Raw genomic sequence first — 27,359 nt, 5'->3', positions numbered from 1 at the left:
CTTGAAGCTGGCGTCTCAACCAGAAGTCAGACTGAAACAATCAACAATTGCTTGTATTCTTTCTTCATTTCATAAATTGAGCCCAATACGGTTGACATGGCTTTGCAAGAACCAAGCTGGGTAGACGCCATGCATGAGGAACTCAATCAGTTTAAGAAACTCAAAGTTTGGAGGTTGGTCGAACTACCCGCTGGAAAGAAGTCGCTAGTCACGAGATGGGTTTTTCGCAACAAGAAGGATGACTCGGGGGGTTGTTGTTAGAAACAAGGGAAGGCTTGTGGTTCGTGGTTTTCTTCAGGTTGAGGGTTTGGACTATACAGAGGTGTACACTCCAGTGGCTATTCTTGAGACCATTCGGATCTTTTTGGCTTATGCATCGTACATGGGTTTCACAATCTATCAAATGGATGTGAAGACGGCATTTCTATATGCCAAGGTGCAAGAAGAAATTTATGTGGATCAGCCACCGGGTAATGTGGACTCTAAGCATCCGTCGTATGTCTATAAGTTGGACAAGGCTCTCTACGGCCTTCATTAGGCTCCTCGAGCATGGTATGCAATGTTGACAGCTCATCTGTTGGAGCACTGGTAAAAGCATGGAACCATTGATCAGACATTGTTTATCAAGACTGTTGGAAAGGATCTGATACTGGTTCAGGTTTATGTGGATGACATCATCTTCGGTTCTACCAGCACTGCTCTCTGTTCTGAGTTTGAGGAAGTGACGAAGAAAAGGATTGAGATGAGCTCATTGGGGGTGATGACAATGTTTCTGGGTCTGCAAGTTCGTCAAAGCTCGATAGGGATTCTGCTACATTAGGGAAAATACGTGGAGAACATGTTAGCAAAGTTTGAGTTTCAAGACTCCAAAGGTGCGGCGACTCCTGTGGCTGAAAGACCTATTCTTTATTTGGATCCAGATGGGAAACCCGTTGTAACGCCCGTAAATTTTCGTTGAAAAGATTTAGGCCTTATGAAGTTTGTATTTTTACCGAGACTCGATCTGGCCTTCCCTGGGGACCTCTTTGTCTTTCTTGTAAGCCTATTTGTTTAACCTTTGATCCAAGACATCACAATTTATAAGTTGGAGGACCTAGATGTAAAATGTTTATAACCTAAAACCCTAAGCCGCCCCCCCCCCCATGTCTTTTGCGATCGGCAGCTAGGAGGGGCTTCCTCCTTGGTTTTTGTGCCACTCCAACTCCATTTCAGCCATCCCACGTCTAATTCCAGGTAGGTCCTAGCATATTACAACTCTTTTTAACCATGGAACCCTTTATTGAACACGTTAGGGTTGAGTTTTGATGATAACAGTTTGCTAACAGATTCGTATTCGTTTATTGTAGGGTCTGTAATGTGATGATAATCCATTTTTTTCATCGATTCTTGTTTCCATGATGTTCTACTTTGAGTCTAGTTTCCAGAAAGGTATAATATGTAATTTTTGAACTAGATTTGAATGGTTTTTATGAATTTATAAGATCGAGTGTCAAAGCTGATGCGGGATGACGGATTCTGGTCTGTCTTCCCGACATCATAAATCTTTTTCAACAAGTCCAACTTAGTTGTTTCCACTTCTGTAGCTTAATATTTTGAGTTAAGAATCAAACCCAATTGGAATCGTTTAATTTGGTTTGGTAATGAATTTTATAAAAATAAAACCATTTTGTTGCGCACTGAAATAGCTGCACGTACCTTGCTGTGTTGGAGGAATTTTTATAAATTTTGTGTCTACTAGAAAAATATAATAAAAATCTTTTTATAAACCTAAGACATTTAATAAAGTCTGGTAAAAATTTAATAATTTATTTCAAAGGTTATCCTATGTAATTAAATGCATCTTCGCATGCTAAAATCTGCACGTTTTACTTGTTATTGATCGATAAGTTCGTTTTAGGCCTAACCGGTGGATCTTCAATGGTGTTCTTGTCAGGGCTGTTTGAAGTGAGTTTTTGCTCCGTCATCTTCCTAGGTACGTCATATGTGTTATACTTTAGTATCGTGAGCTATGAAGCCCGCTTGATTGATCAATTGTCGACAAATTGAAAACTAGGATTTCGGTTGTCTAGTTTGTTGATTGTGGTGCCTAACGCGTTGTTTGAGCGAATTAACAACCAATTCAGATTGTGTAGCCTCGGTATGAATTAAGGGCTGTGAAAAAATATTTTCTTAAGTTAATGGGGCTGAATTGGTTGTCGGTTACTCAAACGGGTCGGTACAACGCGCATTTGCGTTTATTGAATTGTTAGTGCGTTGTACTTGCGAGTTACCGACCCATTTGACTCGTGTAGCGTCGTGTGGACTTTTAGGCTGTGAAATTATCATATTAGGTCCTCACGGGGCTGAGTTGGATGTTAAGTGCTTAAACAACTCTTAAACGCGCGTGTTAGTATCACCTAGTGCTTTCGGGGGTAATTTGGGAATTCTTTATTCCCGGGAGTACATAAGGGTCGTTCTGGTGAATGTGAGGCCTCGGGGGCTGTTGTGATTTAGTTTGATGAGGTCGAGGGTTTAAGTAACTCGAACCATGTTAGAACGTCTCGTAGGATAAACAAGTTCTTTCGATGTCGTTAGTAATGTTTGAATGTAAACCGACAGGTGTTTGAGTTTGGGATTTCTTAGGGACTCTTTAGCTCGTGGTGAATTCGTGCCTTGTGTCATGTGAGTTCATGATGCCCCTTTTTACTCTTTTAAGTTTTGGGCTAGCATGCACACCTAAATGATTTTTCCTGATGAAACGTTTAAACTATTTTATATAGGCTTGCTAGTATATAGTTGGCCTTGAAATGTTATAGTATGTATGTATATATATATATAAATTATTGTATGGCCTATATTTGGCGATGTTGTGGTCGTTTAGACTACTGATGTTGCGTGTGCCTACGTCGTGTTTGCATACGGATGGATGGTGATCTTGGCCGGGCCAAACTATACGACTCAGGTTCTTAAATCCTATGGCGGGCCCTGAAAAGCCCGTGAGGGGGGAGGCTCGTGTGGCATGATCATCATCGGATGTTATGTGTTTGGGTTGTACGTGTGCTCGAACCTGATGTAATTACTTAGATGAGATGTTACGTGTTTGGGTTGTACATGTGCTCGACCCTGATGTTATTATTTGGATGGTATTTATAGGGATATAAATATATAGATATATATAGATGTCTAAGTACGAATACTTAGTGTTGATGATGGCCTAACTGTTCATATCCCGTATTATATTTTAGACTCTTGGAATGTTTTATAATCCCGTTTTTATATTTAAACCCTTGGAATGATTTATTTAAATGTCTATTATTAATACTTGAACTCACTCAGCTTAAGCTGACTTTTTGTGTTTGTTAGTGTGAGTTTTCAGGTTTAGAGGAGGATGTTTAACGCTTGGACGTGCTCGAGACTACTTGGACGGTTTAAGGCATAACTAGTCGGAGATTAATACGCAAACTGTTTTCTTTTCATTTATTACTTTAAACATTTAAATTATGGTTTTGAGAACTTGGTTTTAGTACTTGTGATTTTTCGTTGTTTATTACTCTGAAACGATTTTAATAAGATGAAATTGTTTGACTTTAAATTTTTGAGAATTTTTGGATATGATTACCAACTGTAGGATTCCCGGGATTCGGGGTCTTACACCCGTAGATCAAACACACTATCGGTCAATGATCGGGTCCCTGATGTATATAACTGCCAGTCACCCTGACATCATCTTCCCAGTCTGTCAGTGTGCTCGTTTCCAGGCTAATCCTAAACACTCTCATTTAATTGTTGTTAAACGAATTTTTAGATATCTGAAAGGGAAACCAAAGCTTGGTATTTGGTATCCCAAGAATTCAGAATTTAATATGTATGCTTTTGCTGACAGCAATTATAGAGGTGATGATATTGACAGGAAATCGACGTCTGCTAAATGTCAATTTTTTGGGGATCGGCTCATCTCGTGGCAATGCATGAAACAACAAACGGTGTCCACAAGCACTGCTTGGGCTGAATATGTTGCTGCTTCTGCTTGCTGTTCTCAGGTCATATGGATGCAACATCAATTGCTGGACTACGGTTTGGAATTTCTTGATACTCCTATTTTCTGTGATAATGATGCTGCAATTGCCATTGTTAAAAACCCGGTTCAGCATTCTAAAACCAAGCACATCGATATCAAAATTCATTTTATTCGTGACTGTTACGACCGGAAGCTAATTCATCTTGAACAGGTCCATGCTGATAATAATGTGGTGGACCTATTTACGAAAGCAGTCGGAACAGCCAGATTCAATGTGCTTGTAGGGTATCTTAAGATGTTACGTTTAGAAGACCGAGTACTTTTGAGGTTAAATTTGTACTTAAATATTTTTTGATTTTATCTTAATTTCTGTACAAATTTAGGGGGGAGAAAAAGAAATAGACAAAAAAAGTTTGTGTGTGTTCTTTAAAAAAAAATTTGTTTTGTTCTGTCACTTAAAATTATGCCGGTCACTCAAGTTCAAAAGGATATATTTTTATGTTTGGTCCCGTTGTCAATAGTCGACATACGGGATAGCCATTAACCTAAGGACTGAAAGTGACTGGAGCGACTGAATAAAAAAATATATATAGTTTTTCTTATGGTTTAACTATCTGATTTTAAGTTCCTTCACTGAAAACTATGTCGGTTACCTAAGTTTGAAGTACATATATTATTATATGTTTGGTCCTATTGTCTACTTGTAGACATATAGGATAGCCTTTTATCTGATGACTGTAAGTGACAGGGGTGATTGAATTAAAATTGTGTTCTAAGTTATCATCTGGGAAGTGATATTATTATTCAGCTAAAGCTTACTAGAAGCGTAAAATGTTTTTAAATGAAAATTGATCCAACCTTTGAGAAATGATAGATAAATTGATTATGTGTGCCTAACATGTGAAGTTATTAGGCTAAAAAGCCTCTTGATAAGTCATTGATGAGTATGGTAGCTTTCCATGATAAGTAAAAGTTTGAAATGATATAAACTAAATCTGCTAAACTTATTGTGGAGAGTCATTTTGAAGATGCTTTGCATGTCCCTAGATACATCTCTCCGAATGATAGGCAGAAAATTAATTACCCAGTCATACACGAGTATGTTAGTGTCTTGATCGCCAAAATATTTAATTAAAAAAAAAACTTGTGTACATATATATGAAAATTGTTGCAAATTAAATTTATTTTATAAGCTTAAAGGGGCACCAGGGAACTATAGGGGTGGGGCATACAAATAAGTCCTAAACACCCTGAATGGAAGGCTTGTAAGTCCAGATGGCATGTAAGTCCAACGTTCAACCTTAAAGCTTAAAAATTTTTGAATAATCTTTGAGAAGAGATATGGGGCATCATAGGTCCATAAGTGATGTCCATATAAGCTTTATGCCTAATTGAACCTAAGCATATCACTGGCGTAATGAAAATCATGCTAAGTTTCTAATTACCTGCCTTCAACCTTTTCACTATGTCAAATAATGTTGAAAATGGATGATTGTGAAAGTATCTTAATCAATATGATTTCATGTCGAAACAAGTGTCTTTGAGAAATCATTTTTTTAATTGGGATTATTTTTTATCATGAATCCTTGACAAGCTGCTAGATTTGGTGAGTGGGCCTGTCCTTGGCCCAACAGATATTTTGTTCTCGGGTCGGTAAAGTTGGCCCAGAAAACGTCACTTATGTGAATTCTCGGACCAAGATAAATGTTCTCAGTCTATACGTGTTCTTGGTCCATATGTGTTCTCGGCCCAGATGGATGTGTCTCAGATGTTTAAAAGCCACTCATTGCACTTTATTAATCATTCTTGAAATTTGCATCTTCCAATATCTTCCAAAATCTTCCGAATTTATAACCATATAATCTCTCACCTATTCACCGCCATCAATCTTTTCTTGTCTTCTTATGTTTTCAAGCGGACTCCTTTAAAAGGTAAAGAAATCTAACTAAGGTGTTTCCATAATCAGTATGGTTGAAGGATTTACGGTGATGTTGATTGGATTATTAAATACAATCGGTTCATGAGTTTGGTAAGCTTATATGATTTCTCTTGAAGTTACTGAATGTTGTTTTAGTCATTTTTTGCAGTTACAGGTTTGGACATCAATGGTGATTGCTGATGTGATAATGTCAATGGATAGTGCTCTCAGGTTTTCGGTGTGGACGTGAGATTCTCTTGATCAACCAGAGAGATCTTCGGCTTAAAGACATTTTGAAGCATTCTCGGTCAAACCGTGACCGAGGATTCGTTGGTTCTACTGAAGAAACATCATATTTGACGCGTCTGAATCAATCAAGCCTAATATTTGTTGTTTTCATTAACAAAAGTCATAATCATCTACTTCTGTTGGGAAGTAGCTTGACTTGTGCCGGATTATGAGCCAGCGTTAGTATTACCGGAATAAAGGAACTAAATAAGACACTTAACTTCCAAGTGTCTATTTAGAAGCCACAATATATACGCCGAAAAGTAAGAAAGGAAGGTATTGAAGCATGTTAGACGTCTACGGTTGGCATTTTTGACAATAGCTGATATCAAGCAATAAACCAATGGGGGGAATGTTAGGTCGTATTATGTGGTTTTTGCTTTGTAGTGTTGGATTTAGTTTTGGGTTTAGTTGGGCTTTTGTTTGTAAACCAAGATCAATTGATCTCGGTGGGTTTTAGTTTGGTTTGGGCTTAGTCGGTAGTCATATATATACAGCATATGTTAACGAAGTTAGGGTTGTTTGTTCATATTATTATTATTATTCTCACCCGTGTAAGTTGTTAAGGGCTTAAGCACCCGACGTATAATATACGTGTGTTTTGAAGCTTGTTCATTGGTTTTACGTGTGTTCTTGGTTGTTTTATAGGATCGACTTAATGATTAGTTTCCGCCTAATCATTGAGTATCTTGATATTACATTGAAAGATCCGTCACCGGGACTTACAGAAATATATGTTTTATGAATTGGGCTTATCGATTGGGCAAGATATATGTTAACAAGCTAAAACATTTATTGGATCATTTCAATATATTAGGCTTTAGTATTTGGGCCAAGCCCATATATACCTTATTTAGGTGTTATTGGGCCTTATTTATTTACTAGTTGGCTTCATTGGGCCATAAGATAGCACGGTTGGGCTGAGCCCATAACCGTCATAAGTTGTAGGGTAACACCGACTACAATCATAATCATTCAACGAAGATTGTTAGGCATTGTATCACTTGCGACACATTGTTAAGAAAATTGTATTTTAAGGATTGTTACATTTACTATTCGAAGAGTATAGGAACGTAATTTGGTTTAACTTGCCGTAATAAAGACGTCTACAGCATTCTAGGCAAGCTTTTAGGAATAAAAGTTGCATGGAGTAATTTCATCCAAGAAATTCATGGGAACTAAATGAAGTGTGTAGTAGATCATTCCATGTATCCTCGAATTCCCATAAAAACACGTAAGTCCTCTTTGCAATAATATTCTCTTTAAAACTTCAAATCCCACAATTATGGTGTCAAAGTATGGTAAAACTGAACTTAATGCACAACCAGGTGTGCGCGAGACATAAAATGGAGAAATATTACAATAAAAGGCTAATACAAAACTCTATGACAATAAACTATATTACAGACACATCAAAATTATTTAATAATAATTATTTTTATTCAATATTCAAAATACTACTTCACAGCCAATTTATTTGATCATTTAACGGTTATAACATTCTTCAATCAAGACATCTCTTCTCCTTTCTAATAGAAAAAGAGTCGGAAATCTTTTTTACAAACCAATCCAAATGTCTATCCAAAATAATTTTAAGTTAATGGCTTGTTTTTCGTGTTTGGTTCAAAGGAAGAACACAAGCCAAAGGTTAAACTCCATTTATCAGGATCTAAATACGAGTCATGTGGTCAAACTACGGCTCATACATTCAAATTCAGGGAGCTCGCAACTGCAACAAAAAATTTTAGCCCGCATTGTATACTTGGGGAAGGAGGGTTTGGTCAGGTGTATAAAGGATGTCTTCCAAACAACGGGCAGGTATTGTTTACAAAGATATATCAAAACGAAGAATATTAGGTCCTTGTTTTAGTTTTTATCATTACAAAACCTTAATCATTTATTCGGATTTGTGGCTAATAATAAGTTTTTGGTTGAGTATTTCTTGTTGTGTATCGAGCGATTGTCATGCTAATTATAAAATTTAGGGCTTTTATTTTGAAAGTGAGTGTGATTTATGTATAATATATGTTCAAGGTGTATGTATATACATACATACATAAACTTAAAATGAAGATTGAGAAACGTATAAATACTGAATGATGGGAAAACAGTTTAAAAGTGAATCAGCGGCAAACAGTTTAAAAGATGAATTTGGGTTACTATATCCTTTTCAGTTTAAAAGTGTTTGTTCAAAGGAGAGTGATGATGATTAAACATGAGAAGGTAAGGCAGTGGGATATTGATTTAATAATTGTTAACTCATTTAAACGGAATGGAAACCGGGGTTGGCAATTTTGCTTGGTTGAAAATGTGAGTGGAAATCAACATAACTCGAAAGGAATTGTTGGATGCATATAACATATTTTCAATCCAAAGTTATATGTAATTATGTTAAAGCTTGTCACAATAAATGTTAGTAAAGAGTTTCTACATTCACTAAGTAGCTACTATACTCAAGTTTTTGTTTAACACTAGTTTGGTAATGGCTAATGGCTAGGTTAGCTGAAGAAAGAATTGATGTGAGTAAGCTTATGAGAATCATCATGATCTTCATCATAAAGGTCTATCCGGGTGATAGATATCAGATGATAATGTTGGGTTCTAGTGGTACTCAGTCCAAATTTTATTTACTAAAACCCAGTATAATTGTGACAAATAATAATTAATCTTATTAATTAATAAATGTGCAGCGGAATATAAATGAGTAATCAACGGTAAAACTAAACCCGACAGGATCCGATTACAAATCATATGAACATAGTTAACAACGACCAACTAAATATTTATATAAATGTAAACCAACAATGAAATGAGATTACTGCGAGAAATGCGATAAATGAATATGGGCCACTTGTTTATTTTAGGTTTTAAATATTTAAAATTAAATGAAATAAATATAAATACAACAATAAATGCATTCTCTTTATTCAATTAATACAACTACTATAACCATAATAAATCACTATCTAATTAATATACCTAACTAATTTAACTATAATAATTAAAAAGATAAAACACTAAATTTAGTTTTATATATATTTATTTACCCCCTCTTTATTTATACAACAAAAATACAATTTGTTCATATAATACTATTTCTTTTCTTTTTATTAAAAAAAATAATTTATTTCTACTCAATTTATTAGCATATATCAACACATAATTTTTAACAATAAATATCAAGACATAATATTTTTTTTCAATTGATATACTTAGAAAAATTATTTTGATAAATAGTTAAAAAAATATCCTATACAAATGTGTCCATTAAATATAAATAATAAATATACAACCTATACAAAATTATACAACCTACACTTGTTTTGAGCAATAAAAACTTACAACATACAAAAAAAGTATACAACTTACATATATAATTCGACATAAACAATTAAATAAACTAGAAAAAAATACACATATCCTATACGTGTGTAGATTATATGTTTTCTTATTCTTAGAACAAGTATATGTTATATATTTTTGTGTAGGTTATATATTTTTTATTGACAATTAATGCTAACATATATAAGATAGTTTTTTTGTATTATTCATCACAATATACCTATGTGTTGATGGATATTGATATATTGAGTTGGAAGAAATTGGTTTTGGATAGAAAAAAATTGATGTATGAATATTTTATTTGTGTAGGATAAAATTTTCGAGTGTAGGTTATATGTTTTTCGTGTGTAGGTTATACGTTTTTGTGTGCGTGTGTAGTTTATTGATGCCAAATTTTGTGTCTCGGTTATATGTTTTTCATGTGTAGGTTATATGTTTTCATATTCTTAGAACAAGTGTATGTTATATGTTTTTGTGTAGGTTGTGTACTTTTTTGGTGATATTCAATACAAACACGTGAAGATAGTTTTTTGTACTAATCATCATAATGTAACTACGTGTTGATGGATATTAATATATTGTGTTGGTAGAAATTGGTTTTGGATAGAAAGAAATTTTAATGTATGAATAAATTGTACTTGTGTAGGATAAAAATTCAAGAGAGAAAAAATGAGTTATAAAAATAAATGAATTCTTAATATTTTCCAATTATAATAATTTGATTAGTTATATTAATTGAAGATAGAGCATGAATTAATATTTTTTCCATTTATCTTTAAGCATTTAAAACCTAAAATAAAACTAATGGCTAATATTTATTTCTCGTAGTAATCTCATTTCCCTCCTAAACCATCCCCTGTATATATATATATATATGTATGTATATATATTTATCTCAGTTAATAAATAATCGGTTGAGACACCGAGAGTTATCGAACAAAGCTAGGTAACAAACAAGACCCAACGGTGGCGGTGCACTAGGTAGCGTCGGTGGACTATAGTGACAGCGGTGGCGGCTGACGAAAAGTAGCCGCCGCAGCAGTTTGGGATCAGCAGCGGCGGTGGTGTGGTGCTCCGGGACAGCATCGGCGGAAAGGTGGCCGGTCATGGACTTGGATTAACATCCTAAAATTTATAATGTTGAATAAAGAAAGTTATGTTAGTGATTTCGCGTTTTTAATTATTAATATCGAGTAGGAGCGGGTCATGGACTTGGATTAATTGAGATAGGATAAATGAGAATGGGATTTCAGGGATATAAATACCCCCAAAATCCCAAAATATCTCATTTCTCACCAAACCCCACACACACTCCACACACTCCTCAAAACACACACATACTAACCGATCAAGATTCGAAGCCGAGACCCGAGATTTTGTTGATAGATCTGAGTTGGTAAGGTAAGAACAAATCCACCAAAGCTTATAGTACTGAAAATGGTTAGGATTTGATGGGTTAACCGGACCCGAAACCCAAACTGCTCAAATCGGACCCCTAAAACGTCAATTTTAGGCCGATTTGATGGTTGGGATTTGTAGGCGCCGATCATACGATTCCGTGGGTACCAAAATCGAGTTATTTGGCTAAGAAACGAAGGATTTATGGGCAAACAGATCTGCAGCGCGATAACTTCGCCTGCAAGATCAAGTTCGCCTGATGAACTTCGCCTTCAAGCGTAACTTCGCCTTCAAGCGTAACTTCGCCTAAGGTATAACTTCGCCTACGGCCAAGTTCGCCTAAGGTATAACTTCGCCTGAAGCCAAGTTCGCCTAAGGTATAACTTCGCCTGAAGCCAAGTTCGCCTAAGGTTTAACTTCGCCTGAAGCCAAGTTCGCCTAAGGTATAACTTCGCCTGAAGCCAAGTTCGCCTAAGGTATAACTTCGCCTGAAGCCAAGTTCGCCTAAGGTATAACTTCGCCTGAAGCCAAGTTCGCCTAAGGTTTAACTTCGCCTGAAGCCAAGTTCGCCTAAGGTATAACTTCGCCTGAAGCCAAGTTCGCCTAAGGTTTAACTTCGCCTGAAGCCAAGTTCGCCTAAGGTATAACTTCGCCTGAAGCCAAGTTCGTTTATAAAATAAATTAAAAACCTAATGGAAAATGTGTTAAGGCAGTTATCGAAAATAAAATTTTTCCAAGCTGACCTGGCAGCTTAACCCCAGCCAGGGGCTCTGCCCCTTGGACCCCGCTAGGGGCTGCCGCCCCTAGAACCCCGCTGCCAGGGGCGCTGCCCCCGGACCCCCGTTCGTTGTGGGTCATACATAGATAGAAATACAAAACGAGTAGTAGTAGTTAATTGATATGTGTAAATATTATACAGTTAGCCGAGCCCAGTTAAAGAAAGGAATTACGATCAACGGCGAGCGTAACAGGATCCAGGTGAGTTTCTAGCCCCATTCCTTGTTATGTTTTCGGGGCTGTGTGCATACTTGATGTGTTGTTAATACATTTATCCTAAGTGATAAGTGTATGCTATATGTGATATATGTGATATGTATGAATGATTGCTTGACGGTTCGTGAACGATCTTCGGATATTGCACGTACTGTCAGGTTGTAACGTTATAAAGCCATATGTGATATATGTGATATGTATGAATGATTGCTTGACGGTTCGTGAACGATCTTCGGATATTGCACGTACTGTCAAGTTGTAACGTTATAAATATGGCAAGTATGATATGTATGTTTATGTGTATGAACGTAATAAAGTTAATAAAAGAAGGAAATGACGGTTGTATGGTTGTATGGTTACGAAAAGGGTACCGAGTCCTAATAATACTCGAGGTATGATGTATGGTTGTATGGTAACGAAGAGGGAATCGAACCCTACTAATATTCGAAAACAAGGGACCAGACCCTAATAATATCTGTGATGTTAGGGACCAGACCCTAATAATATCTGTGATGTTAGGGACCAGACCCTCATAATATCTGTGATGTTAGGGACCAGACCCTTATAATATCTGTGTTGTTAGGGACCAGACCCTTATAATATCTGTGATGTTAGGGACCAGACCCTTATAATATCTGTGAGGTTATAGGGCGAAAGGCTCTTTAAAACGTATGATTATGAATGAAAAGAAAGTATGTAAGTAAGAAAGAAAGTATGTAAGTAAGAATGAAGGTATGGTACTTATGTGTGTATGAAAGAAAGTTATGAGGTTAAGTACGTATGTATGTAATAAGGTATTGTATGGTATTGTATGATTAACTAGAACTCACTCAGCGTAGCTGACTTTTAGTATGCACGCAGGTGAGTAGGTTGAGACAGCTGGCTTGAGTGGAGGACACATGGCAGAAGACTAAAGCCTGGCATCTGAAGATCTGATATGTTTTATAAGTTATGTTTTGATTTTGAAAGACAAGAGGAATGTTTTAAGACATGATTATGAATTGATATGTAATGTTTTATGAAAGTTTTATATTCCGCGTAAAGTTTTTAATTAACTCTGATATTTAGAACTGCGTTTATGAGTAAATCCAACACGAAAGTAGGGTTACCGGTGACGGGGCCTTACAAGTTGGTATCAGAGCAAAGTTCAAGAGGTTTAAGCATCCTACATGCTTAGACTTGAACAGAGAATGGGATTTAAGTAAGAAAAGAAAGAAGATGCCAGTTCAAGAATGCCATGTGTCGCTCAAGCAAGATCAGTAAAGGTGAAAGGTATGATTAAATGATATATGTTAATAAGAAAGAAAAGATATGAGAATGGTACGGATAGGAATAATTGATTGTTTGAATTGACTAACTGCTTAAGTAGAACCAGCACAAATAGACTCATAAAGGGAAGTGTATAGGACACGGAAAGCAACGTGATCAGCTAGTCACAGCTGGCCACTGTTATTACCTGTTAGCCTTGCTATCCTTGTACTAAATAGTTCCTTGAGTGACGATGTTTGTGTTTTCCCCTTTAGAATACTAATGGCTGGAGCTGGAGAGTTTGTTGAAACTAGGGGTCGCACTGGGCGTCGTGGCAGGCCTCGTCTTGTCCGGCAACCCTCGGTGGAAGAAGCTTCCCACACCGAAGATGAAGGAAGCGCAGCTGGAGGAGACCAGAACAACAACGAGGAAGTTCAACTTAGCCCTGCAGTTCAAGCAGCCATTGTTCAGGCTGTAGTTGCTGCTGTGAAGAACCTGAATCCCGAAGGATCTGCTGGAAGCCGTGAACGAACTGCTGAAGGGGCGGGTGGTGATGGTAGAAAGGATGGGGAAGGTGAAAGAGGGGCCTCGAGTGGGGATAAGTCTGTGAAAGTCGATGATAGGAGAGGAGGACAAGGTGGGTGCAGCTATAAGTCCTTCAAAGGTTGTGACCCGCCTAAGCTGACTGGTTTAGGAGACGCAATCGCTACTCTCCAGTGGATAACCGCTATGGACAAGGTTATCCGCATTAGCGAATGCCGTCCCGACCAAGCTGTGGGTTATGCTACTCAGTCATTCGTAGATGAGGTTATGTATTGGTGGGAAAGTGTGGAGCAGAGAAAGACTAAGGATGAGATCAGAGCGATGAAGTGGGAAGATTTGAAAGAGTTGGTAATGAAGAAGTTCTGTGCAGATGCCGAGGTTGAAAGAACGGAGATGAAGTTCCATAATTTAAAAGCCGGTATGATGACGCATCGTGAGTATACCACGGAGTTCAACCGACTATCTAGGTTGGTGCCTGACATGGTTGACACTGAGGTCAAGAGAATCAAATGTTATGTGAGGGGGTTGCCACAAAAGGTCCGCATGTTAGTCAGGGCGATTCAACCTGCTACTTTTGATTCGGCTGTTGGACTCGCGGAAATGGTCTATGCTGACGTGGCCGCGGATGATAGGGTGGAAAGGGACGAAGAGAAAGAGAAGAAAGGGGTCACTCCTGCTAAACGACCCGGTACTCAGTTATGGAACTCCAAGGATAAGAAACAGAAAGTGTGGGAGAAGAGATCGTGTAAGACCTGCGGAAAGAGGCATGGTGGTGAGTGCAAGTGGGGTAAAAGTTCTAACGTTTGTCTCAAATGTGGAAAGGCTCATGGTGGGGAATGCAGAATGGGGTCGAATGCCTGTTATAAGTGCGAGAAGGTAGGGCATTATGCCAATTAGTGCAGTGCGAAGCCAGCATGTTACAAATGTGGCAAGACAGGCCATATGTCAAGGGAGTGCACTGAAGGTGTAGCTGGAGGTAGTGGAAAGAAGGATGCCGATCAAGCTAGGCCCAGAACTAGAGCCTACATGCTGACCCAGGAACAAGCCAGGCAGATTCCGGATGTCGTCACAAGTATGTTTCTAGTGAACGATGTTTCCGCTTCTGTATTATTTGATTCTGGTGCGAATAGAAGTTTTGTAGCTACGACGTTTAGTAAACTAGCTAAAATGAAAGGCTGCCGAGTGTCTGAAACTTTTGTAGTAGAAACCGCAAGTGACACTTCGGTGAAAATAACAAAAATGGTTAAGAATTGTAAGATAGAGTTAGAGGGACATGAGTTCCCTGTTACTTTGTATGTTATGGCCTTAGGAGGGTTCGATGTAGTCTTGGGTATGGATTGGTTGTCTGAGTTTGAGGCTCAGATAGTATGTAAAAGTAAGATGATAAGGTTAAAGTCATTGGATGGTAGTGCGGTGACGGTTTATGCTGATAAGGAGAGTTATGGGCTTAATGTCATTTCGATGATAAAAGCCGAGGGTTTGTTAAGGCGAGGGTGCGGTGCCTACCTGGCGTATGTTGTCAACGCTACGGCCGAGACGAAAGAAATGAAGAATGTTCCTATTGTGCGCGACTACCCAGAAGTATTCCCTGAGGATCTTCCGGGGTTGCCACCTGAGCGAGAGATAGAATTTCAGATAGATCTAGTACCAGGAGCCCAGCCCGTCGCGAAAGCACCTTACCGTCTAGCACCGTCCGAGATGAAGGAATTGATGTCCCAACTGCAAGAACTCCTCGACAAGGGTTTTATCAGACCGAGTGTTTCTCCTTGGGGCGCACCGGTTTTGTTTGTGAAGAAAAAGGATGGAAGTATGAGAATGTGCATAGACTATCGTGAGTTGAATAAGCTTACGGTAAAGAATAGATACCCCTTGCCTAGGATTGACGATCTGTTTGACCAACTGCAAGGTTCGAGTTGGTTCTCACGAATAGATCTTAGATCAGGCTACCATCAACTGAAGGTAAAGGAGGCAGACGTCCCTAAGACGGCGTTCCGAACGCGATATGGACACCACGAGTTCCTCGTAATGCCATTCGGTCTAACAAATGCTCCTGCAGCATTTATGGACATGATGAACAGGGTGTGTCGACCAATGTTGGATAAGTCAGTTATCGTTTTCATTGATGACATATTAATATATTCAAGGAGCGAGTCTGACCATGCGGAGCATTTGAGAGAAGTATTGGAAGTTCTGAAGAAAGAGAAGTTGTATGCCAAGTTTTCGAAATGCGCGTTCTGGTTAAGAGAAGTGCAATTTCTAGGTCACGTGATTAATTCGGAAGGGATTACCGTGGACCCAGCTAAGATTGAGGCGATAACGAATTGGAAGACTCCGCAGAATCCGACTGATATACGAAGTTTCCTAGGGTTAGCCGGCTACTACAGGAGGTTCATCGAAGGTTTCTCCAAGATAGCCGCACCGTTGACCGGTATGACCCGAAAGTCGATAGTATTCAGTTGGGGAAAATTTCAAGAAGAAGCCTTTGAAGAATTAAAGAGAAGACTCACGCAAGCTCCAATCCTTACTTTACCCGATGGTGATGAGGATTTTGTTGTTTGTGCTGATGCCTCGCATCAAGGGTTAGGTTGCGTGTTGATGCAACGAGGGAAGGTGATAGCCTACGCGTCTAGACAGTTGAAGGTCCATGAGAGTACTTATCCGACGCATGATTTGGAGTTAGCAGCCGTAGTGCATGCTCTTAAGATATGGAGGCGTTATCTGTACGGTACTAAGTGTACTATCTATACCGATCATAAGAGTTTAAAGTACTTCTTCGAGCAGAAAGAACTGAACATGAGACAGAGAAGATGGTTAGAATTGATAAAGGATTACGACTGTGAGATTAAGTATTACCCCGGTAAAGCTAACGTGGTCGCTGATGCGTTAAGTCGTAAGAATGAGGAAGTCCTTGCAACCGTGAAGTCATACAAGTTGATCTTGAACTCAATTCTTTTTGAAGAAATCATCAAAGTGCAGTCTGAAGTGTTAGTAGACGAAGGGTTAGTAAAGAAAGAAAGGATTTATGGCCAGCAAGATGAGTTGATGGAAAACACTCATGGAGTTAAAACTAGATTTGACCGTATGTGGATTCCACGCCATGGTGATCTTAGAAGTCGAATCTTAGATGAAGCTCATAAGTCAAGGTACTCAATCCATCCTGGAGCTACAAAGATGTACCAAGACTTGAAAAGGGATTACTGGTGGCCTGGAATGAAGAATGATGTAGTAGATTATGTCGGTAAGTGCTTAACTTGCTTACAAGTCAAAGCCGAACATCAGAAGCCTTATGGGATGATGCAACCGCTAGAGATACCTGAGTGGAAATGGGAACACATCACCATGGATTTCATAACTAAGCTACCTCGTTCAGCTAAGCAACATGATACCATCTGGGTGATTGTGGACCGTTTGACCAAGAGTGCTCACTTTCTACCCATACGAGAGGCCATCTCGTCTGAAACGTTAGCAAGCTTGTTCATTAAAGAAATTGTAACCAAGCATGGAGTACCGTTATCGATCGTGTCTGATAGAGATACACGGTTTACTTCAAGATTCTGGAAGAAATTCCATGAAGCTTTGGGGACGAGGTTGAACATCAGTACGGCGTACCATCCTCAAACCGATGGACAGTCCGAAAGGACGATCCAAACCCTTGAGGATATGCTACGTGCTTGTGTTTTAGATTTTGGTGGAAGTTGGGATGATCATCTGCATCTGGCAGAGTTCTCCTATAACAACAGTTACCATTCGAGTATTGGTATGCCACCGTTTGAGATGCTTTACGGTAGACGATGTAGAACCCTGGTGTGTTGGGGTGAGATTGGTCAGAAAGAAATGGGAAACCTAGAAGTGGTTCAAGAAACGTCTTCAAAGTTCGATCAGATCAAAGCAAGAATGAAAGCCGCTCAAGACAGACAAAAGTCTTATGCAGATAAGCGGCGACGACCAATTGAGTTTAACGTTGGCGACTATGTGATGCTTAAGGTCTCGCCTTGGAAAGGAATTATCCGTTTTAGAAAGAGAGGGAAGCTAAGTCCGAGGTACATTGGACCATTTAAAATTTTGTATCGTGTGGGGGAAGTAGCTTATAAGCTGGATTTACCCGATGAGTTAGAAGGAATTCATTCAACCTTCCATGTTTCTCATCTGAGGAAGTGTCTAGCTGATGACACGTCTCACGTACCATTGATGGACATTGAGGTTGATGAACAATTGAACTACATCGAGCAACCGATAGAGATCGTTGATCGCAAGGAGAAGCAGCTTCGTCACAAAACTATACCTTTGGTAAAAGTAATATGGAAACACCGCAAGGGATCAGATGCTACTTGGGAAGCCGAGGATGAGATGCGCAAGTTTTACCCTAGTTTGTTTATGTAATAGTTAGGTTTCGGGGACGAAACCTCCTTAAGGGGGGAAGACTTGTAACATCCTAAAATTTATAATGTTGAATAAAGAAAGTTATGTTAGTGATTTCGCGTTTTTAATTATTAATATCGAGTAGGAGCGGGTCATGGACTTGGATTAATTGAGATAGGATAAATGAGAATGGGATTTCAGGGATATAAATACCCCCAAAATCCCAAAATATCTCATTTCTCACCAAACCCCACACACACTCCACACACTCCTCAAAACACACACATACTAACCGATCAAGATTCGAAGCCGAGACCCGAGATTTTGTTGATAGATCTGAGTTGGTAAGGTAAGAACAAATCCACCAAAGCTTATAGTACTGAAAATGGTTAGGATTTGATGGGTTAACCGGACCCGAAACCCAAACTGCTCAAATCGGACCCCTAAAACGTCAATTTTAGGCCGATTTGATGGTTGGGATTTGTAGGCGCCGATCATACGATTCCGTGGGTACCAAAATCGAGTTATTTGGCTAAGAAACGAAGGATTTATGGGCAAACAGATCTGCAGCGCGATAACTTCGCCTGCAAGATCAAGTTCGCCTGATGAACTTCGCCTTCAAGCGTAACTTCGCCTTCAAGCGTAACTTCGCCTAAGGTATAACTTCGCCTACGGCCAAGTTCGCCTAAGGTATAACTTCGCCTGAAGCCAAGTTCGCCTAAGGTATAACTTCGCCTGAAGCCAAGTTCGCCTAAGGTTTAACTTCGCCTGAAGCCAAGTTCGCCTAAGGTATAACTTCGCCTGAAGCCAAGTTCGCCTAAGGTATAACTTCGCCTGAAGCCAAGTTCGCCTAAGGTATAACTTCGCCTGAAGCCAAGTTCGCCTAAGGTTTAACTTCGCCTGAAGCCAAGTTCGCCTAAGGTATAACTTCGCCTGAAGCCAAGTTCGCCTAAGGTTTAACTTCGCCTGAAGCCAAGTTCGCCTAAGGTATAACTTCGCCTGAAGCCAAGTTCGTTTATAAAATAAATTAAAAACCTAATGGAAAATGTGTTAAGGCAGTTATCGAAAATAAAATTTTTCCAAGCTGACCTGGCAGCTTAACCCCAGCCAGGGGCTCTGCCCCTTGGACCCCGCTAGGGGCTGCCGCCCCTAGAACCCCGCTGCCAGGGGCGCTGCCCCCGGACCCCCGTTCGTTGTGGGTCATATATAGATAGAAATACAAAACGAGTAGTAGTAGTTAATTGATATGTGTAAATATTATACAGTTAGCCGAGCCCAGTTAAAGAAAGGAATTACGATCAACGGCGAGCGTAACAGGATCCAGGTGAGTTTCTAGCCCCATTCCTTGTTATGTTTTCGGGGCTGTGTGCATACTTGATGTGTTGTTAATACATTTATCCTAAGTGATAAGTGTATGCTATATGTGATATATGTGATATGTATGAATGATTGCTTGACGGTTCGTGAACGATCTTCGGATATTGCACGTACTGTCAGGTTGTAACGTTATAAAGCCATATGTGATATATGTGATATGTATGAATGATTGCTTGACGGTTCGTGAACGATCTTCGGATATTGCACGTACTGTCAAGTTGTAACGTTATAAAGCCATATGTGATATATGTGATATGTATGAATGATTGCTTGATGGTTCGTGAACGATCTTCGGATATTGCACGTACTGTCAGGTTGTAACGTTATAAATATGGCAAGTATGATATGTATGTTTATGTGTATGAACGTAATAAAGTTAATAAAAGAAGGAAATGACGGTTGTATGGTTGTATGGTTACGAAAAGGGTACCGAGCCCTAATAATACTCGAGGTATGATGTATGGTTGTATGGTAACGAAGAGGGAATCGAACCCTACTAATATTCGAAAACAAGGGACCAGACCCTAATAATATCTGTGATGTTAGGGACCAGACCCTAATAATATCTGTGATGTTAGGGACCAGACCCTCATAATATCTGTGATGTTAGGGACCAGACCCTTATAATATCTGTGATGTTAGGGACCAGACCCTTATAATATCTGTGATGTTAGGGACCAGACCCTTATAATATCTGTGAGGTTATAGGGCGAAAGGCTCTTTAAAACGTATGATTATGAATGAAAAGAAAGTATGTAAGTAAGAAAGAAAGTATGTAAGTAAGAATGAAGGTATGGTACTTATGTGTGTATGAAAGAAAGTTATGAGGTTAAGTACGTATGTATGTAATAAGGTATTGTATGGTATTGTATGATTAACTAGAACTCACTCAGCGTAGCTGACTTTTAGTATGCACGCAGGTGAGTAGGTTGAGACAGCTGGCTTGAGTGGAGGACACATGGCAGAAGACTAAAGCCTGGCATCTGAAGATCTGATATGTTTTATAAGTTATGTTTTGATTTTGAAAGACAAGAGGAATGTTTTAAGACATGATTATGAATTGATATGTAATGTTTTATGAAAGTTTTATATTCCGCGTAAAGTTTTTAATTAACTCTGATATTTAGAACTGCGTTTATGAGTAAATCCAACACGAAAGTAGGGTTACCGGTGACGGGGCCTTACAATCGGCGGAAAGGTGGCCGGCGGTGGTGTGGGCTCCACAAGATAGCAGCGGCGGCGGCAGCTAGGAGGCCGGCGACTAGTTGTACAGAGTAAGGGAAAAGAGGGATTATTATTCGGTGGCTAAGGTTATCTCTTATGATACGTTAACTAATTTATTATAAACTACTTAAGCTAATACGATCCACCAAGCCCATCTCTTGTTTTCAAAATCCCGGTCCATAAAATGTCGACAATTTAGGTCAAACCCGGTTAACTAACTTAAACAGGTTTCATGCTCGTTACCCAAGGTGTAACTCTAACGGGTCAAAACTCGGTCAGCCATGATAACTTTACCGAACCAGTCCATTAATCCAATAGTTCCCCACTTGGACGGTTTCTGGTTAAGTTCCTCAACACAGACAAGCAGCGATGCTCTAACTATACATGGTTGCCCCCAACAAGTTATGACATTTTAAAGTCATTAACCAAAACATATTGGAATACATTATTCCATATAAGACTTCAATTGAACAATAAGACATGGACCATATTCAGTCACATATGGCGTTTAATCATTATTGTTCACGGTCTAGAATCAAAGTGGTCCAATCAAACACACAGTACGTTTGGGTGAGGCCTCACACTTTAACAGTTTGAATCAACGAGAGCGCCAAGATATCTAGCTGTTACATACCATGTAAGAGTACAAAATCTCTTATTGATTACATGCAATTCCCATTGAACTTCAGATTATTCCCAACCAACGCCATTATAGCTGGCAGTTATGCGAAAACTGTTGACAGTGATCAAAGAACAACCTTTATTAAACGAAAGTTCTAATATATATCTCAGGTCTAAGGATACTTGTCACACCCCGACTAGCACAACGCGGAAGCGTAAAACAGGAATGTAACAGACACCTCTGGTATCAACACATTGTTTATAAAGAAACATTACACACTAATTTACAATATATTACATTTCTTTGTTCTATCATTGTTTTACAGTCTAGGTGATACAAACAAAACTAGTTCGTTAACTATACATTCTTACTACTAACGCCCTTACTTCTATTCACATAGCATCAACCACACACCTCAAGCAAGTAACAGATCACCAAATCATTCCGATTTAGGTACACCTGAAAAGCAATTTAAAACAGGTCAACTACTAGAGTTGGTGAGTTTCACGAGTTTAAAGAAAACAGTAATGAGTATTCACAAGTCAACACTTGTAATCATGAAATAAGTATGTATGTATGTAAATGATGTAATTATGCTAAGCTATAGTGAAGCCTTGACTGTATGTGCTGCGTGCATCCATTTCCCACGCTTAATCAACCAATGTGGCCCCTTTCCGCCCACAACATGCCCCAAGTAGCTATGTCTAACACTACATAGCGTGTTGTATAATTATGGTCATGTGCAAACGGGGTAAATTCTCAGCAATACATGCCGGCTCCGTTTGGGTTTGTCAAACCAATAGTACTATTCACAAGCCACCGGTTCGAAGTTAATCACTGTGTTAGTGGGGACTTTCATGTGTTAGCACTTAGATAATTCACATCAATACATGTTTCAGGTATGTATATGTAATCAAACATGCTTTTCACCCCAAAAGTTCGTAAAACTGTTTAAAGAGTGGGGTCATGAAACTCACGGTTTAGTAGATAATCAGTACTGTATCAGCTCGTGGTTTGTTCGGTCTGCTATCAGTAGTTCCTATAATCAATATTATAATAATATTAATATTTTAATATTATTATAATCTCAATACTAAACTGGACTGTATAACTAATCTGGGTGTAACTGGAACGCCCAGAAAGTGGCAATAGGCTTAGGTTTTGATGTTGTTCAATGTCTAATACTTAAAACTGAACTTGGTTCAGATTCCAGTTTTCTCAGCTGGGCCAAGTTGTTCGTTTACGCGTTCAGAAACAGTTAAAGGAAAATAAGCTTGGGTAAATGTATTGGTTAATAAATTGATTAAGTTATAAATAATGATCACATACTGGGGTCCTGAATTAGCCACGGAGCTCGTTTCCGTTTATTCAGTTTGATTTAAGAAGAAATACGCACAATCCATCCAGATTGTCCAGGTTTTTCATAGAAAAGTTTGTTTTTACTTAATTAGTCCAAAAATATGATTTTTGATCACTCTTGGTGTTTTGATATTCCCGCAGGTTCGTTAGTCGCGAACTTGCCGGTTTTTATAAAAACTGAATTTGTTTAATCTTTAAATTAGCATAATTAATTAACCGTTAATCATTAAATTATGAAAATTTAACCACATATCAATTAAAATATGTAGATTTTTATAAAAATATTTCTGGAATTATTTACTGATTTATTAATTTATAAAAATTCATTTTAGCAGCTATATTTCACCTGAAAATCGTCCGTTTGCCCCAAACAATTTTCAAAAAATCCACAAAAATTCCTGAATGCTCAATTCATGTTCCAAAGCAACCTATATCAATTCCAGAATGTTAAAAGCTCGTGCGATATTCTTTTCGGTCCAAATTCGGCTATAAAAATTCATACGAACGCATATAAACAAAACACCTTTAGACTTCTCCAAATGATCCCAAAATTTATATGTGATCAAAATACATCAAATCTGAGTTTCCAGAAAAATTTCATAATTTTTGAAGTATTTTAGCTATTTTTCCCAAATAAACGTACCAATTCGGTAATAAATTCGCCAAATATTCTCGGATGGTCGAAAAATTACCAAATTTGAACAGGGACTCATTGACATGGTCCCTGATGTCCCTAAAAAATTTCAAGTCCTAATAATATGCACATCACAACCTTAAACTAAATAGCCCGCAAGCGAATGTTTCGGCATTACCTTAGCGGGTTTGGCTCGTTTCCGACTTTCTAATCAAGTTTTCAGGTTCTTGTGCTTCTATGCAAGCTAGATACAAGTCCTATATCAAAAACCAAGCAGGTTTCATCAATAGAACAACCCTTTAACTTAGGGTTTCGGCTAGTGCACAAAAACGAACTTTTGAACCGTAAAAACGCCGTTTCAACCCTTTAATCCGTGTTTATGGCCAAAAAAACTATCAAAACAGGTTCCTTACTATTTGTATGATCAAAACATGTTTATGGACCATTTTTAGGATTTTTACATGGTTAAAAATGATTTTTAGTAATCAAGACATGTTTTTATGGTATTAAACACACTTTAATATGTATAAAAATTGATTAAAATGGCGAATACCAAAATTTCTTGAGATATAACTGAAGAACAGCAGGGGACTCTTTTAGTTTCTGGAAAAAGTTAGATCATAAAATATCTAGAGATATTATATACTAAAAGTTTCTTAAAGGGTGGGTAATACATCCTTGCGGATGGAAGACATATGGGCCCATTTTGGGCCCATTTTAAGCCTATTTTCTGGATCAACAAGCCCGAACTCGAAAACCCAATTCTAAAGTTATTTCGGGTTCGGTTTTTGGCGCGAAAAACTTATCGGGTGCGTTAAACAACGCGAAAACGAGTGTTTTTCGGCTAGTTTTGTGTAAATTCATAAAAACATACTATATGTTTGTAAAAATCAAAAATATTTTCACGGATCGCTTAAAACATTTCCAATAAGTGTTTGGTAAATCTTTTTCGGCTTAAAGGATGATACAATGCTTGGTTTGTAACTATCTTTCGCGTTTAAATCTATAGCGAGTAGTTAAACGAGCATATTTTCGTTTAACTTGTTTGCTATCAAACTAAGACCATATTTCTAATATTTTAACTTGTATAGATCGTATATCACTTATAGATGGCCCCCCGAGATATCTGGGTCATAACCCGACCCGTTCGATTAATCGTTCGTTTGTTACGCAACAGGCGTTTATTTGCTTAATTGGTAAATACGTACTGAGGTGTACCTTGTTTTGGCTCAAATGTCACAATACCAAACGAGTATACCAATATGAAAACATCTTATGACTAAGATCCACGAAGATGATTTGATGTGAGTTACATCCAACGTCATTCATAATGAGATATGTGAGTTTGGAAGTCAACTCCTTGAGCCCAAAGTGTTGGTGCATGAATGTCAGTAGTTCATAGTCTAGTGTCTGTAATCGAGTCTGTAATGTTATTTGTGTTTTTGTTTAAAGCGAAGTTGTTAACAAGTTCGCCTAGGCGAACTTGTTGAACAAGCGAAGTTATGGACAACTTCGCCTGAACATATCAGGCGAAGTTGTCGTGTATTTATATTAGATGTTACGGCTTTGTTTAGTGTTGGTTAATCAAAGAGTTGTGAGTTCAGTTAATCAGTAAGTCATTTGAGTTGACGAGAGTCTGTATTAGTGATATCGTATCACGTGTTCGGTTATCAATATAACGTGTTCGTTTATCATATCGTGTTTGTTTGATTTGCTTTCTACACTCGTAACGATCTACGCAGGGATTCCGCACCTGAGTAGACCGCGATATCTCGTGTGATCCGTCCAGGGAACCTACAATTGGTATCAGAGCTCTACCTCCTATCTATTCTCAGAGCTCTGATACCACATGTAAGTCCCCCCGAGGCGTCGCCGATCGATACGAGATCCGCACGAGGTCTAGGAGTGCGGAATCCTCCTAGACTCGTTTATTGGTGTAAAGACGAAGAACACAAACACGTACACGAACAAATACACGAACAAATACAAGAACGGGATAATCAAATCTGCAGATTCTTATATAATAATCAAAACACGTTACATACCGTAACCAAACAGAAAACACGACTGACCCGAGGTGAGCTCTACCTCGGGTCGTCTCACACGACTCTCCTTGTCTCTTACTCTCTCCAAACAAACTGCTCAAAACACACACTAACTTCTGGATTACTAAACCTAAACAAGACACACGTATATATATATAAAACATTCTCGGCCCTGGGCTTCAGTAGGCGAAGTTGTTATAACTTCGCCTATGGCGCTTCGTCTATGGCGAAGTTGTTCTAACTTCGTACTTCGTTTCCGCTGATCAGAATTGCATAGCGACGGTCACAAAATGCACCAACACAAAGTCAGAATAGTCTTAATTCAGAGTCGTTACCATGAGTCTGACTGACTACGGTTAATTTAGAATATAACATTCCTGGATTTAAACATATTAAAATCGAACACAGTTATATTATTCAACATTTGCATTTAACCATTAAATCAAAAGAGAACTTAAAAGTATAACTGTTTAAATGCTCGCACATCCAAATACTAAATCTAAACCAACTACTAGCTAATCTAAGACCGATAGCATCTCCGTATTGATCATGCTTGTCATGAGTCAGCGGTTTAGTGAACGGGTCAACTAGGTTTTGATTTGTGTCTACTTTGCTTATTATGATGTCTACTCTTTCCAATATTTCCCATATAAGGTGGAACTTCCTTAGAATGTGCCTGGCTCTATGATGGGATCTGGGCTTTTGGCCTGAGTAATAGCACCTATGTTATCACAGAACACCTCGATTGGTTTATAAATACTTGGAACCACATCGAGGTCAGTGATGAACTTCTTCATCCAATCAGCCTCCTTAGCAGCATCTGATGTAGCTATGCATCTTGATTCGTTGGTAGAATCCGCCACCACACTCTACTTGGAGCTTTTCTAGTGAATACTGATTATGAGCGAGAATCATCTCGGTCAGTCTGGAAGCTAGCATCAGTGTAACACCTTACAGTGAGCTCCTCTTCCACTCCTCCAAACACTAGGAGCATATCCTTGGTCCTTTCCAAGTATCTTAGAATGTTCTTTACTACAATCCAATGGGCAATGCCAGGATTTTACTTAAAACAACTAGGCATGCTTAAAACCTACGAGACGTTAGGTCTAGTGCATAACATAGCATGCATGATAGAACCAATCGCTGAAGCATATGAAATTTCTTACATGTCCTTAGTTTCAATGCTCGTTGCCAGATATTGAGCTTTGTTCAACAAGGTTGCTTTAGCCATGGGGACAGCTCATTTCTTGGAGTTATCTATTGAGAAGTGTGTCATTACCTTGTCTATGTATGTACTTTAACTTAGCCCTAGAAGCCGCTTAGACCTATCTCGGTAGATCTTGATTCCAAGAATGTAAGAGCTTCACCAAGACCTTTATTGCAAAACAAGATCCCAACCGGTGCTTAACTTCCTTAAGCATAGGAATGTTGTTTCCAATGATAAGTATATCATCCATATACAGGATGAGGATGATAGAGTGCTCCTACTAGCCTTTCTGTAAACACAAGGCTCATTTTAATTTTTGATAGAACCAAACTCTATGATTTTCTCATGAAACTGAAGATTCCAGCAGTGAGATGCCTGTTTAAGTCTATAAATGGACTTATTCAGTTTTCACACCATGTTGGGATATTTAGGATCAACAAAACCTTCAGGCTGAACCATATAGACATCTTCTGAAAGGTGTCCATTAAGAAAAGCAGTTTTGACAAAGATTAGCCATATCTTGTAGCCATAATACGTGGCTATGGCAAGTAATATCCTTATCGACTTAGTCATAGCAATAGGCGAGAAGGTTTCATCATAGTCAATACCCTAAGTTTGAGTAAAATCTTTCGCGACTAGCTGATAAGTCTGTACATTTCCATGCATGTCGGTTTTCCTTTGAAAATCCACTTGCTCCCTATTGCCCGACATTCGGGGTAGCTCAACCAAGTTCCAAACTTGATTGTCAGGCATAGATTACATCTCAGCATTCATGGCATCTTGCCATTTCTCATATTCCGAATCT

General features: G+C 38.5%; 1 pseudogene; it reads left to right on the top strand.

The window, feature by feature from the left end:
- Positions 1-549: 549 nt before the first annotated feature.
- Positions 550-27,359, top strand: part of LOC143531794 (serine/threonine-protein kinase PBL27-like) — a 60,083-nt pseudogene continuing 33,273 nt past the window's right edge.

Source organism: Bidens hawaiensis, unplaced genomic scaffold (genome assembly GCF_021521415.1).
Source record: "Bidens hawaiensis isolate Kalapana, Puna unplaced genomic scaffold, B.hawaiensis_p1.1 tig00000697_1, whole genome shotgun sequence".
NCBI classification, from domain to species: domain Eukaryota; kingdom Viridiplantae; phylum Streptophyta; class Magnoliopsida; order Asterales; family Asteraceae; genus Bidens; species Bidens hawaiensis.
This window is presented reverse-complemented; position numbering and strand designations above follow the sequence as displayed.